Genomic DNA, 16,978 nt, shown 5'->3' on the forward strand with positions numbered 1-16,978 from the left:
TATTCATCTGAACCTCTTTGGTCAGGAGATACTGCTGGAGATATCTTGAAATTTGTGGTTGTGATGGTGGTGGGGGGGAAGGTTGGCAAGCCTGGTCCTATTGAAGTCAGTGAGAAATTTGACATTAACTTCAAAGCAGCCATGATTTTACCTCTGTCTTCCACAAGAATTATGGTAATTTGACTTCTTCCAGAAATACGAGAACACCTGGAGATACCCGATTCATTTATGTGATAATGATTATTTAGCTCCAATGTACCAGTTCTACCCTAGCGAACCGAGGTCAATTCTTTCCCAAGATTACTTTTTAATACCATGGGGAATGGGTCTTCTTAGATCCCTTTCCATGAAATCTCCCTTTTCCCCCTGAATAGGGCTTGGGACAAGGCTTTTCTATTCAAATTAGTAAACTGTTAATTTAAAACAATTCACTAACAGAATAAGAGGTAAAATTTGCCACTTGAATTATTCGTCCAGCTCTAAATTTTGTGAACTGTCCTCCATCCATAGGGGATCAATATAAAAATGTTTTAAGACAATATATTTGTGATGGGGGTTCTCCACCCACTGCTACTCTGGCATCTCCTCTTGGCCACTCTGGAGATTAGCTCCGCAAGGCCAATGCCCCTTCCTGCAGTTGCATGCTGTCTCCCTGTCAGCCTGCAGCCCCTTTCTCACTCTAGGAACCGTAGCATCCTCTTTGTGACTTCGCTCTCTGACCAGGTCACTTAGCATTCCCTCCTTCCAGAGTATAGTCATTCAAAGTCTCTGTCACTCTCACAATGACCCAGGAACTCTTCCATTTACTGCTCCATGGGTGCCACTTCCCCAGTGGCAGATAAGGGAACCCAAGCCTACCCTCTACTCCAGGTTCCAGCCCAGGGACCCTGCAATACACAATCAAGGTCTGTTCAGTCACCAACCTTGCTGCTTACTCCCTGGACTGTTTCCTACCCCATGTTCCACAGACTCTCTTTTCCACCCTGCTTTCTTCAGGGTACACCCTCCCTCTGGGCCAGGCCCCCCCAGGGTCTCTTTCTTTCCCTCCGTCTTTCTCTGCTAAGCAGAGGGTAACCACAAGCTTCCTCCCAACCCCCTTGCTGCTGCCAACTTCCTGGGTTTATACTAGCCAGCTCACCTCTGCTCAGGTCAGCTTCCTTATAACCAAGACTCTCTGCCCAGCCTATATATCCCTTGTTTGCTACGTAAGAGGTTAATTGGCCCATCTGGCCTCCATTAACCCCTTCAGTGGACATCCCATCAAAATGTTCCAAGAGAAAAAGTTTCATTCATTTAAAAATATATATCTTTCACTTTACTGATGAATATATATTTAGGGGCATATAGTGCAAATTCCACTGCTCTGGAGGGCAGGTCCTATGACACACAACTAGAGCACAACCACAATGGCATACCGGGAAAGACTGGAGGATCTTCACAGGGGTTCATTTGGGTAGGTCATGGGCAGTTGGAGGAGGGGCAAGAGCAGTGCTGGGGGGATCCACTGCTGGTCAGATCCTCCCATCAGTAACCCCTTCTGTGGGGAAGGACTGCAACTGGAGGCAAGTAAAGGGTCAGCATAGAGCTGGTTGAAAATCTTTTGTCAATTTTTTTAAAACCTGAAAAATTCAACAAAAGTTTTTGACCCAAAATGAAGAACTGTCATTAAAACTTTTGGTGGAAAATTAAAATACAGTTTTGGACCAGCTTGAATCATTGAGGCTACCTCAAGCATTGGGTTGTACTAACCCAGTGGAACTATGGTATTCCATTCTCTGCAGGTTCTTATACTGCTTTGAACACTATGGTATCTGAACACATTCCAGTAGTGCATAAAGCAATGTCTGCCACATCTGGTTCATTCTTTCTCTCATCCTCTCTTCTTGGGGGAAAATAATGTGTGCAACAAATATTTAGAAGTGCATATATTGTACTATGTGTTTATATTAGCAAGGACAAGGTCAAATAAGGGGACCCTGAAGGTAAGAACCAATACCTTTAACCTGACACATCACTCGGTGGGAAGCTAGTGCACAGGTCTGATGTGCTCACAGTAACCCACACAACTTCACCCAGCATCTTTATTTTCAAGCAGTTCAAAATGACATTACAAAGAGGTGCAAATGAGAATAAAAATATAAAATGCATACCATATCTGACACTATCCCTTTTTCTCCTGAGGAAATAGCTAGTTTGTACAGTTGATGCCCTGAGAAAAAATTGAGCCGCTAACCCTTCTCAAGTCAAACAGTTCTAATCGCTGGAAACACCTTGCAAGTATGAATTACAAACACTCCCAGTTGGGTTCCTTGCCACCAGTAATTACCAGCAGCTAACAAAAAGGAACTTAGGGCTTGTCTACATGGAGGGGTTAAACCTGATTCATTTCATGCAAATTATTTAATGCACGGTATGCAAGGCGCACTAATAGCATGCACATGGGATAGCTGTGCCCTCTTTCAATTCACATAATTGTGTACAAATGGCAGTGGCTTGCTTATGGCATTCTTGGAGTGTATCCCATGGTCCTCTGCTTTACTGGGATTTTTTTCACTGTACATTGTGGATGCATAGCAGAAGCCAGGCCAGTTCAAATTTCTAAAAATCCCATGTTGCTACTGTCTCCATCCCATGCGTCCTTTTTGTGTAGGCTAGCACCATTTTTTAACTGCTGTCAGCCAGCATGGACCCAACTATGCTCCACACCGCTATATTAGCAGCCTTGAATACACAGAGGCTGCTTGGGCAGTATTTCAGCTTTTGGACTTCATCTATTGCACCACTGAACAGATGACTTGTTGACCACCATGGCATAAATGCTGCAGGGTGGGCTGGAAGGGTCTACAATGTGAGGATATTTCAGAACTAATAGATAACGGACTGTTTGCTCCCCGGATAACTATGGACACCGATGGTGTGGAGATGACGTTGGTTATGTTGGGAAACCTGGCTTATTCTCCACTTCCCTGTTTAATGAAGCCAAACCAATGGACAAATGAGAATAGAATCAATCAGCACCCAAAGAACTCTTTAATGCTTCTTACTTTGAGCCAAACTCTGTTATTCTGGGGTAAATCCAAACACACTTGTCCTTTTACGTTTAATAAAAGAACTGACCTTGAAAGCAGTATATTGCTTGAATGCTTGCTCTACCTTGTTTTGACAGATAGATGATATCAATGGGAGAGTCATATTGAGCCTCCATTTTCTTTATGACAAGATTCAATGTATTTTTAAAAATCAAATTGGCAGTGTAGTATCTATGGTTCAGCTGCAATCAAATCATTCAAATTTAAGGGAGAAAAAACAGTTATCAGTAAACTAGAGACAGGTGAACTTGTGTCTAATGTTGAACCCACTCAGCCACCCTATGTTTAAAGTTTGACTTCAACTGGAACAATACTGGGTTGATATTCTGTTTAGATAAGAGTGGGGGGGGGGTGGAAAAATAGAACAGAGGGAAGATTTGTAGTGTGATTGAGCTGGGTCTACCATCCTGCACGAGTAAATGCAGGAAGTCCTGAAGTGGTCAGATGTGGGTTGTTGACAGTGAGGAGTCAGTGATGAGGCTGAGTGTAGAGTAGCACATGACACATGGGAAGTAGTTTCTAGCATTGACTATCTGCCTGCCTCTACATCTGTTATGAAGTAGGGAAATGTCATCACTGCACTTCATCGGAGGCTACATTACACCATGAGCAGAGAGTGGACACAGATAAAAAATAATGTGGAAATGGAGCAGAGTAGTGGTAGTTGAGGGTGCTCAGCACCCTGCAGGAGGCATTCAGAGCTTCACAGGATCAGGCCCTTGGTGGATGAAAGAAAAACTATAAGATGAAATTCATGTCAGATGCTTTAAACTAAATAAAGATATTTTAACAATATTATTTGATTGCTGTCCTTCCTCCTACCATAATTGTTATATTATGAACTTTGCCCATTTATCTGCATTCATGATGAATTGGCTAAATTCTTAAGCTCTTTCATCTTATTAATATAACCACTGCATTAATACTCTAAATAAGTTCTTACTTAGGTGATCTTTTCCAGTGCTATAACATTTGGGGATTCAGTAAAAATGTTCTGGTTATTGGTTCAACCTTATTCAAGAAGGATTTTATGAAGAGGGTATATGAACTCATCTATCAAGCTCCTCATGTGGACATTTGAGTAATAAAGGTATATGTATTAGAATTTGTCTTTAATAAGAGCCATATATTTTAACCAAGGGGAAGATTTGAAGATTGGACAAGTTCATTTTCAGATTTCAGATGGAACTATAAAAACTATTCATCTGCCTTAATTAAGCCAGTGCTGAGACTTAAATTTACTCCCTCTTCATAAATACTACTTAGAATTTAATTTCAGGTGTTCTGCATGGAGTACATTTGAAAATAAAGGTCCACAAAACTGACAACTTCAGATTCAACCCAATCTGCCAGTAACCAACATTAAAAACCTCTAGGGTCTTGACAAAAAGATTGAGCGGTGCTAGTTACTTTTATTTTAAAGCATCATGAGAACAATAATGGGTAACTGAGTGTGAAGTGCTTTCAGTACTACTGTAGATATACCTGCAATATAGATGATGATTCTGGCAAGAGTTAGGTGTTCCAAGTTATGCAGAGCTTTATGTTGGATCATTTTTCCTTTTAATATTAAACTGACCTAGAAGTTCAACTTCTCTAAGGGCCAGATTGCCTCCTCCCCTGGAGAAAACACACAGGGATTTGAGGGAAGCAAACACCAAAGGGGACACCCAGATTTTTCTCTTAGGGAGATAGCATGAGCTTTGCCTTTGCCCCACATTTAATGGGCTGTAAGACTGACCTCAAAACTATTTGTATTATCAAGGACCCTCACAAGGGAAGAGCTAGTGAGCAGAAGCCCTATGCTGTGGCAGCACCTTGGATAATAGATGATAATAGAACATTTTCTTGTGAGCTCCATCTGCCCAGTCCTTGCCCTTCCTCCTCCGGCCCCTAACCCCCAAGCTTTAGACCAGTGCAGAGGCTTCCAAAGGATGCAGAAGAGGAGAGATGGTGTTACAGAGGAAGCTGAGCCCCTCCCCACATGCTTCTGTGTGGGAATGGGGAGATCTGAACATGGAGGGTCCTCTGTGCGCGCAGTGCTAATTGGCATAAGTTTCTCCCCTGGCCCATGTTACAACAGTAAATACATTGCTTTTCACAGATACTACTAGCTACTGGAGGTGTTTTCTGCTTTTCATCTCTATTGTCTTTTTATTTGAATTGTGACTGGAATAAACCAGAGGTAAAAGCAAGCCCCAGGGTGTGAAATTTCCAGCACCATCGCTTTTCATTTAAAATAAAAAGGCAAGTTTCTAGTTCAGGATTAGGAGAAAAAGCTTGAAAAAGTGACCTGAATATAACCGAGGCAGGGCCATCTGCCTGAGTCAGCAGCCAGCTTGTGTCAAACAATAGCTCTGAGACACACTGTGGGAGGAAGTGAAAAGTGCAGCAGACCTGGCCCACTCACCTATTCATGTATAAATCCCTTGGTTGCTGGGGAGCCACCTGCTGCCTCCCCTGCTTCTCTGAGGATTGAGAGAGGATTACTACTGCTACTCCCATGCTGAAGAAGTGGGAGGAGTAGTAGCACCCACACTTGTGTAGTGGGACAACTACCCAACTCCGATAAGCAGGGGTTAAAAGCAGCCAAGCTAGGCTGATTGGGGAAGCAGCCACAGCTGTGGCCAGCTCAATCAGGGCCACAGCTGACCCTATAAAATGGCTGTGAGCCAGGAGCTGAGAAGTCTCCCTCTAGTGGAAAGGGCTAGTTGCTTGGGAGCAAGGTACTTGAGATGGAGCAGTGTTAGGGAAGGGCAAAGGGAGCTGGGGAGCTCCAGCCTGATAAAACCCCAAGATGCAGGCCTTGGTGAAGACATACAAAGGTCCTGGGGCCACAGAGGTGCAGCCTGGGAATAGGCAGAGGCAGCTGGTCCTAACCCCTTGTCAGTGATGAGTAGCCATTACAAACTGCAGTCTGCCCCAGTGAGCAGGGACTAGATGATGACTGGCAGTAGCCACTGAGGCAAGGTGGTGTTAGAGGGTTGGGGGTTCTCTGGGAGGGGAGACCCAGAGGAAGGGGGTACTGCTGGGGCAGACCCCTGAGGTAAAGGGCACCGGGGTCCGGGAGGGACACGGGGCCAGTGGTAGGTGAGACACTGGCCAGAAGGAGGTACTCTGGAGCTGAAAAAGAGCTAATTCTCAAATGACCAGTAGGAGGCACCGTGCTAGTGAGTCTCATCTCACTACACCTTGTCACTCCAAGTGTGGGGTGGGGTCATTGAACCAGGGCAGAGCCATAGGGGACAAATGGCACATGGTGCCTAAAACCTTGGGTAGCTTTAATCCAGCCCTGCCACCCAGGCACTGTAAATTGCAGAATCGGGGCCTTAGGTTCAGCCTCAGTCATCAGTTCCTCAGCTGAAACGTGTCAGTGATGCTGGAAACTCAGCATGGGGCGGGACGGGGGCCATCTTCTGAAGCTATCATGGCAGGACAGCTGGGAATGCCCTTTGCTGATCAGGAGAAATCTCTGGTTGGAGTGAGAAAAATAGGTGAGAAAGGGCAGCTCCAGCATGAACGATAAAGATGTGGTGGCCTTACAAGCCATTAACTAAAATAATCCTTTTCTCCTGAGTCACTGGTACTGAGTCACTTGTGCATGGGCAGAGTGGTGGAAATTCTTTACACCTGCCCCCAGGGTGAGCAGCTAAACAGGGATAAGTGAATCATACGCAGGAGAAGGCAGGCACAAATGCGGCTTAGATTGGGGTACTGCCAAAAGAGTGCTAGGTGCTTTCCAAACAGTGCCTCCTCTACTCTTCCTTTTCCCATTATTATTAGCTAGCAGCCAAAGAGGGACCAAGCTTTCACATTAGCTCAAATAAAGCTCATTGCCAAAGATTACATCCTGTCATCATTTATAGCTGTGTGTCATTAACAGTGGTGACAACACTGGGATAGCTTTGATCGTCTTAAACTTCCAGTGGAACATCAAGAAAAGCCCAAATTTTGTAGACATCTGCTAATTCAAATGGTATTCACCTTCTCACTCAGCTCTCTAGTTAGCCCAAACTGATGGGTCGTGTAAAATCCGCACACTGGAACACAATTATTTACACTTTTATGTGAATAGTGTCTCCCCACCATCCCCACTGATCCTCTGGTATATTGGACGGGAGGGTTATCAGAGTCATATTCATATTAAAGAATTGGTTTGTTGCCATCCCATGTTTGTTGAATGTTTGGGGATCCTTTAAGAGAGAAGTGGAAGTCTATGAATTCACTCATTTGTCAGTCATTATCAAAGCCTTCCAGGATAGACTGGCCATAACTTCTAAGGTAAAAACGAACAAGGAAATAAACTCTCAGGCCTTCCTTATGCATTACAAAGAAGGAAAATAGGACACACCGATTTTGGGGAGGGGAGGGGAAGCACTGCTGGTCATTTTTAAGGCTAGTTTTATTTTCTCAGACTCATGTTTATCCATAATGCTAATTTTGGCTTTTTCCAAATTAACAGCAACAATTTGCTAACTGAATCATAGCACCCTTCCCCTCCCCCAACAATAAAAAGATCTAGATAGATAGATAAGACTAGAAAGATAACTGGAAGATCTCCTGTTGCAGCAACACGCTCCAAAGTACTGCATCTAATCAGTTTAAGATGCATCTCAGTACATCATCTTGCTGCAGTACACTGCTACAGCCTGTTTATTTCCAAACATCATCAGAGTAAAACACTGGCATATGAAAGCTTTTCATTGACACTAGCTTCATTTTTATTTCATGAACCAGGCTGCTAATGTAAGCTCCAAGGAAACTAGTTTCCATTTAAACACTTCCACTGTTAACTCATTTCCCATTTTACAGTGTAAGTAAACATCACTTTCTTTACTTAAAATAAATTTAGTGCTTGTGAAAGGTGCAGTATTGACACTTTTCAAAGGTGACATGCCAAAAAAAACCAAACCCCTGGGCTTGCTATTTTTTCCCCCCTCTTTATGATAGAGAAAAAATCCTGAAAGTTGCTGCTGCTGTTTTAAGGACTATTTTTCCCTGTATTGTTTTGTAACATTAGATGTTTAGATCTAGGTCAGGCTTTGAAGAGACTTTGGTGACTGAATAACGAGTGACAGACAACATCACCACAGAGTGAAGGCTGGGAAATAGTGAGATGAAGACATTTTAATCACACTATTTAAAACTTGTTTTTGTTTATTTTTCTTATAACCATTATAATTTCAGTTACATTTTTGCTAAAGATTGATCATGTCTATGAATCAGTGAGAATCAGTCTATGAATGAAGTGAGAACTAAAAATATACATCAGACAGACACCCAACAGGCCCCCAGCGAAGATAACTTGATAGTCCTATATTTTTATGGCAAATATATATATATAATGGGGAAAACCCAACAACGGCTACTTCCCTCACAAAAGACACAGGATAAAATTGTCAAAAGGATCAATGAGATTTCGACACCAAAGTTCCATTTAGATGCTTTAGAAAACGTTACCCACATGCCCGATTGTTGTTTAGAAATGCTTTGCAGGACACCTTTAAAAACGTATCTTCTCCTTACTACTAGATTAGAAGATGTACAGCCTGGTGCAGCAGCAGCGTAGGTTTCTTGCCACCATCCTGCCAATGCCCCTAAACTCTGATTTGAAGAGACCTGTAAGTCTGAGAGAATAGGTCAGTTTCTGTTTTCATCCATAGCTTGGCTTCTGTCGTGAGACTGCCAACAAAGAGGATAATTAATATTAATTCTGACTGGGATTTTGTAATGTTGATTCCATCCAGTAGGAATAAGAATGAGATCATGAAACTCATTTTGCATAAACCACTAAAGACCCATCAAAAAGTGGTGACTAGCCAGGACACTCTTAACATATTCAGAGTTCTGGTTTGGATAAGTTTTCAGAAGTTCAGATGTTTATCCCTAGCAGAATCTCCAAATATATGGAGGTCCCATTACAAAGGTTGTTCAGTGCACCTTCCCAGCCAGGTCTGCATGGTATTTCTCATACCCCAAACTGGACTACTCATTAGCTGGTTTAGCCTTTCTAATATGGCTGTTTTTCCCCACACTCCCAGGAACATTTACACTGGTACAACTCTAGTGGTATCAGTGGAGTAACTCTTAATTTAGTAGTGTGAGTAATTTGTTTCCCCAGACAGTTATTTTTGAAGATACCTTTCATGTCAATTGAGTCATTTCCATCTGTTTCACTAATCCCACAGTCTGAAATTGTAACTTCTGTAAGCAGAACAGTGGAGTAAGTAGTTCAAAGTTTATTTTCCCCCATAACAAAATGGTTTCAGATGTAATGACACACTTGATAAATAGTACTGTGATATCAGTATAGTTCTTGCTGGGACTAATTCTGTCACTTACACTACTATACATCAGGTATAATAATAATATCCAATTCTTATATAGTGCTTTTTATCAAAGCACTTTAGAAAGGAAATCTTATTATTCCCATTTTACAGGTGGGGAAACTGAGGCACAAAGAGGTGAAAAGTGACTTGCCCAAGGTTACCCAGCAGGCCAGTGCTGGGAATTAAACTCAGCCCTTCTGCATCCCAGCCCAGTGCTTTAGCCACTAGGCCACAGTAGTTGCACAAGTGTAAGTGAAAGAATAACCAGGCCTAATGTGTTCAATAAAACTTACACACATCTGAATGGCATGGCCCAAAAGAGCCCTTCAGATTGTGAACCACATTGTCTTAACAAATAGAGCCCACTTGCCGCTCATGATTAATCTGCACTTTTAATTTAAAACTCATTTGTTTAGGACACAGATTGTACTGCTGGGCAACAAATTAGACTGAGGAACAATAAAAAGATTGGATTACAGTAGGATTCCACTTTAGATTGTGTTCTTTTAAATGTACATTAATGATTTCTCTCTAACTTATCTCTTTAGTGCCTAGTTAACAAATCACTTACACACCATTTGTATTTGAAATCTATGGAATGCTCATGGCAGGAGTGAAGACGATACTTAATTTTGTGAGTTTTGTATTAATAACTCCCATCTCCCTATCTTCCCATATATTAACTACCTCCCTTACTAATATGCATAAGGGATGGGAGCCCAAAGAAGATCACTAACAATTAAGGAAAACAAAATCCTTTTGACAAAAGTACAGTGATGGGTTGGGTTAAATCTCTTTGAAATGTGGGGTGTAACTGCTGCACTTCATTTAAGATAGTTGTAAGAAGCCATTAAGCTCCTTTACATAAGTAGGTAGCTGAAACAATACAGAAGCACCACATTCAGTCACAGAAGCCCTAGTAGCATGGCCCAGAGAAGTTGAGAGAGAGCTTTTGGGACAAGTGCTGACAGAAGGAGTTTTAGAGGTATGAACGAAGAATTCAGTGTTCAGGGAAACAGGGCTTTGCACATTTTTTTAATAAATAAACAGGATTGCATTAAAGATACCTGACTCTGTCATCGGTTTCTCCTAATGGAAACAACATGTTTCCTGAAGATTGGCGAAACACTTGTATCCAAAAAGGATAACGGTACAGCATGTACCCCACAGCAAGGTCCCTTGATTTTGCAGATTCCTAGTATGACAAGCTGGAAATTCAACAGGTACTTCATTTAAATTTAAAACAATGCAGGTTACTAATTAAGTAAGCAAATATTTAATATTATGAATATACTAGCACTGGTGTTATTTATTTTGATATTAAAATCCTATGCCATTCTTCCATATTCGAGTGCCATCTAACATCACATTATCTATTACTTACTTACACACACAGGGAAAAAGAGAGAGAGAGAGAGCACTCCTGTAAGACTGACAGAAGTAACATGAACATCTAGCTCATATATATATATATAGTCTAGTCAATAACTATAAAAAAGGAGCAGCAAAGACAGGTTTCAATGAGTGGAACTGCTTTACCTTCTAAACATGCTGCTGTAAAAGAACCAAGAACAAGAAGCAGCTGTGTCCTTTGGAAGCCATGAAGGTTGAGAGAGAATATTTATTGACGGATGTCTAATAAGAAACATTGCACAGGTCAAGGGGTTTCAGGTCATCTAACTTGACCTCCATCTCAAACATCTTCATTTGTGTGTTTTATTTTAATTAATCTATATCTATTTGTGATGGTTACTTTTATATTTAGCATTTGACTTTTTTTTAAAAAAGGAATATGTCATAGTAGCCATTGGCGTACGGGATCCCAACCCCTGTCATGTGAAGCCTATGCTCTTTTGCCTTCCTGACTCTTATTAATGACTAAAAACTTCAGTCACTAACACCTTTATTACAGTCTTACACATGTAGGTCTACAGTGAGAATCCTCATTTAGGCTCCTAAACAAATAACCAAATTTTTAAAAGCGTTGATCACCAGATACCTTTCTTCTGTTTCAATGGGAGCTGTTGTGTGTTTAACACTTTGAAAATCTGGTCATTTTTTTTAGGAGCCTAAATAAAGACTTAGGAGTCTAACTTCAGGAACTCACAAAAATCTTGGCCATCTAATTTTGTCTAAGTTTCTGACTAGTCATATGAGTGGAAAAGCTTAAATAATGGGCTTTGTATCACTATTAGATATTAGAGCTGGTCAAAAAAATTGTCAAAATATTTTTGAACAGAAAATGGCTTTTAAAACAGAAATTTTAATAAATCTTTTTTTTTCAGATTGTATTTGAAATTTTAAAAAAATCAATACAAATGAAAAAAACACCTTAATTGAAAATATTCACGGAGAAAAACTCATTTCCTGACTTTAGATAATGGTAATTTTCTTCCAGCTGATATTGTTTGTCTTTATCAAGGATTAATGTGTACACATATGCAATGTTGTCACAGGGAGCTCCACTCACTGCCGATATGGTGCCTCCTCCTGGTCACTCTGGTGATTAACTCTTGAGGCCAATGCCTCAGTCCATGATTTGCATTCCAGCACTCTGACTCTGGTCAGCAGCTCCTCCCTTTCCAGGACCCGCAGCATCTTCTATATAATTTAGCCCTCGGGCTAGGTCACTTTGTGTTCCCCCTTCTGGAGTTCAGTCACTCAACAGCCCTAGGCAGTCATCCCATTCATTGCCCCGGTGCTACTCCCTCAGTGGCTGGTAGGGGAACCCACTCTCTACTTTAGGTTCCAGTCCAGGGACCCTCAGCTTAGCAGTTCTGGACTTTCCTCTCTCAGCCCTCACCAGTGGAATGGAACACTTTTTACAGTGGGGCTGCTGAAAGCCAGTGATCCCCAAACTTTTTACTTCGCACTCCCCTTACCCCTGTCCATGCCCCCTCTCCCCAGAGCTGGGGCCAGGACCAGGCCGCGGAGGGAGGGTGGGGGAATGGGAATAGGGGTAAGGGAGCTGAGACTGGGACCACAGCTAGTGCTGGAAGCAGAGACCCCAGAGTGGGTCCTGCAGCAGAGCCCCAGGTGCAGGGCTGGCAGCAGCCAGGACCCCGAGCCAGGAGTAGAGCATGGGGCTGAGAGCACCTGGACATTCAATTGGCAGCCAGGACCCTGCACAAAACCTGAGGGTGCTGCAGCACCCCCCAAACACACACACACTTGTAGCTCCAGTGCCTATGGCCCTCACTGCTCCTTCCCTCAACTGCTTCCTACTCTCTGGTTCCCTTTCTCTCTCTGAGTGTACCAGCTCCAAGAACCCTCTTCCCAGGGAGTGCTTGCTGTCCTGCAGCCTTTCCCAGGAGCCCCCAAACACTCCCCCCTCTTCACATGGAGTGATTGCCTTTTCTTAGCAGCAGCCCCTGTCTGTAGCCAGCTTCCTGGCTTTACAAGCCCTACCAAAAGCTCCCATTTGCAGCCTAATTAGCTGATTTGGCCCACCTGGCCCAATTCTGCTCTTGTAGGGCTAGTGTGGGAATGTCACCCCATTACACACACACTGGAAGCTATTCCATTATATGAATGGCTTGACCTGATGGAGATTGATCTCTGAGCTTTGTGAGGGAGATGTTCTAGCTGGCCAGTGTCTGTCAGTGTTACAGGAAAGTTCTGGATCATATAGCAGGGTTTTGAATGAGATGCAATTAACAGCTGGAGTAGCCTGCTCTACTACACCATTTGATGGAGTAAATTGTGGTGAAACTTTATATTATTATTTTGTATAACATGATTCCTTTTTTGCTAATAAAGCCATGGTCTTTCCTTTCCTGACAGGATGGTATTTCATTGCATTGTTTAATTAAGATGAAGGAAGAAGGGAGTACAATGGTGAATTTGAAGATAATGTAAGTATGAGTGTTTAATCCATTACGCTGAAGCATTTCCCCTGTGCAGCCTATTGATAGAACACTAGACTGGGATTCAGGAGACCTGGCTACTATTCCTGGCTCTGCTGCTAGCCTGCTGAGTAATCTTGGACAAGTCATCTCAGCTCGCTGTATTTGTAAAGGTGTGGGCAGACACTGCACACTCCCTTATGGCCCTGTCTGCAACTACAGCTATACCCTACAATTTCCCCAAGTGGAGCAGCAGTCAATTCACTTTAACAGTCCAGGGCAACAAAGTCCAACTTACATTAACCAATTGCCACGTCTCCTTGGCTTCTCCATCACTGACCATTTCAAATCAGGATTGAATGTTTTTCTAAAAGATCAGCTCTAAGAATTATTTTGGGGAAGTTCTATGTCCTGTGTTACACAGGAGGTCAGACTAGATGATCACAATGGTCCCTTCTGGCCTTGGAATCTATGAATAAGATCAGGAATCATTACATTAAAGAGTTCATTAGGGGTCTGGGTTAGAGTTCCCAAACAAAGTCCATAAACCTAAGTCTGTGAGTCCGGTTAGGCTTGTCTGCTAGTTCCTGAGAGAGAAATCACAACCTACTACAGCCAACCTGACTTCCACTCCTCTGTGCCCTCTCATTCCTCAGCTTCATGTTCTTGTGTTTAAACAGCTCAGCCCCAGGGTGGGACAGGACCTCCTCAGCCCCAGGTTGTAGGCACCAGCCTCTCCCTTAAAAGGATAGTACACTTTTTGCCATATATACTTTCACAGTACATCACTTTCCCCATCTGTAAAATGGGGATAAAGATACTTTCTTTGTAAAGTGCTTTGAGATCTACTGATTAAATGTGCTATGTAAGAGCAAGGTATTATAATTACAAAAGGCTCCTGAATCTTGGTTCTGTTTCTGTTGAAGCAACAGATACTTTTTAGAAAAACTGAATATCCTGAGGTCAGTACATTCCTAATTCTAATAAACTTTCCTCATTGCATCCCTCACATTAGCTACAAGTCTGACATTTTAAAGTTCAATATGCTTGCACTATTAACTTCACATTTAGAAATAATATGGTTCTGTAATGTTCTGAGCAGCAGATTCTGCACCTTTTCCTCCTTCTCTCCTATTTACCTCATTTATTTTTTATAACTAAGTTGAAATTTTCCTTTAAGACCTCAGTCTAGTGAGAAAACATTATTTTATTACTTACAGGAACATAAACTTCCTAATAATTCTGCTATTGCTAGTCTCATTTGCCACAGAATAATTGTAATTTTCTCTGTGCTAAATGTTTCAAAATTTTGGCAGATAGGCCCTGATTCTGCGTACATCTGAGACCCCTTCATTCTGACTCCACCATCATTAAAGGACCCTAAAGCCAACTGAAACAGCCACTAAGATATCCCCTTGGTATTTGTGTATGTGGGGTAGGAGTGCAGGGGACAGGAATGAGGGAGTTACTTGAATGTTGTATGTGGAGCCTGTATAATGGCTCTATGCCACCCTCTCCCAATCCTTAGCATGATGGGTGTGTGGCTGCGGCCAGAGCACCACTACCCTCCAGCTATTCTCAGCTGCCACAGTGGACCCTTGGGCAATGTTTCAGATGAGCATAGGCTAGGATGTTAGCACAGTGATAAGAACAGGAGTACTTGTGTCACCTTAGAGACTAACAAATTTATTTGAGCATAAGCTTTCGTGAGCTACAGCTCACTTCATCGGATGCATGCAGTGGAAAATACAGTCAATTGAAAAAAACAAGGGAGTTCAAAATTAAGGCTGTCACTCTCTTTTTATTTATTTCATAGATGCTTCATTATCTATAGTACAGTACTTATGATGCTCTGATCTGAGTTTCCTGAAATAACTAGCGATAAGCTTAAAATAAAGTTTGTCTTAATGTTAAATTTCCTAACTCTTGCTGCTGCATCACAATCTTAACTTTACTTGAACATCCTTCTTCACTGTTAATTGCCTGCTAAAAGAATTATTGACCAACACAGCTTCTTCACAGCTATTCTGGGGTGTCACCTAAATTAACTTGAGATTTACATTATGCTGTGAAAACCTATTTGGGGTCGCTATAGAATTTAGATTTCAGAGTAGCAGCCGTGTCCGTCTGTATCCGCAAAAAAACCCTGGAGTACTTGTGGCACCTTAGAGATTAACAAATTTATTAGAGCATAAGCTTTCGTGGGCTACAGCCCATTTCATTGGATACATAGAATGGAACATATAGTAAGAAGATAGATATATATATATATGCATACAGAGAAGGTGGAATTTGCCATACCAACTGTAAGAGGCTAATTAGTTAAGATGAGCTATTATCAGCAGGAGAAAAAAAGCTTTTGTAGTGATAATCAAGATGGCCCATTTAGACTGTTGACAAGAAGGTGTGAGGATACTTAACATGTGGAAATAGATTCAATATGTGTAATGATCCAGCCACTCCCGGTCTCCATTCAAACCCAAGTTAATGGTATCTAGTTTGCCTATTAATTCAAGCTCAGCAGTTTCTCGTTGGGGTCTCGTTGTTTTTGAAGCTTTTCTGTTGAAGAATTGCCACCCTTAAGTCTTTTACTGAGTGGCCAAAGAGGTTGAAGTGTTCTCCTACCGATTTTTGAATGTTATGATTCCTTATGTCAGAAGCCCTTGAGGAATTCCACCATGATTTCAACAATTTCCATCCCACCACCAACCTCAGCCTGGTCCAGTCCACACAAGAGATCCACTTCCTGGACACTACAGTGCTAATAAACAATGGTCACATAAACACCACCCTATACCGGAAACCTACTGACCGCTATTCCTACCTGCATGCCTCCAGCTTTCACCCTGACCACACCACACGATCCATCGTCTACAGCCAAGCTCTGCGATACAACCGCATTTGCTCCAACCCCTCAGACAGAGACAAACACCTACAAGATCTCTGTCAAGCTTTCTTACAACTACAATACCCACCTGCAGAAGTAAAGAAACAGATTGATAGAGCCAGAAGAGTTCCCAGAAGTTACCTACTACAGGACAGGCCTAACAAAGAAAATAACAGAACGCCACTAGCCATCACCTTCAGCCCCCAACTAAAACCCCTCCAACGCATTATTAAGGATCTACAACCTATCCTAAAGGATGACCCAACACTCTCACAAATCTTGGGAGACAGGCCAGTCCTTGCCTACAGACAGCCCCGCAACCTGAAGCAAATACTCACCAACAACCACATACCACACAACAGAACCACTAACCCAGGAACTTATCCTTGCAACAAAGCCCGTTGCCAATTGTGCCCACATATCTATTCAGGGGACACCATCACATGGCCTAATAACATCAGCCACACTATCAGAGGCTCGTTCACCTGCACATACACCAATGTGATATATGCCATCATGTGCCAGCAATGCCCCTCTGCCATGTACATTGGTCAAACTGGACAGTCTCTACGTAAAAGAATAAATGGACACAAATCAGATGTCAAGAATTATAACATTCATAAACCAGTCGGAGAACACTTCAATCTCTCTGGTCACGCAATCACAGACATGAAGGTCGCTATCTTAAAACAAAAAAACTTCAAATCCAGACTCCAGCGAGAAACTGCTGAATTGGAATTCATTTGCAAATTGGATACTATTAATTTAGGCTTAAATAGAGACTGGGAGTGGCTAAGTCATTATGCAAGGTAGCCTATTTCCTCTTGT

Source organism: Eretmochelys imbricata, chromosome 5 (assembly GCF_965152235.1).
Source record: "Eretmochelys imbricata isolate rEreImb1 chromosome 5, rEreImb1.hap1, whole genome shotgun sequence".
NCBI lineage: Eukaryota > Metazoa > Chordata > Testudines > Cheloniidae > Eretmochelys > Eretmochelys imbricata.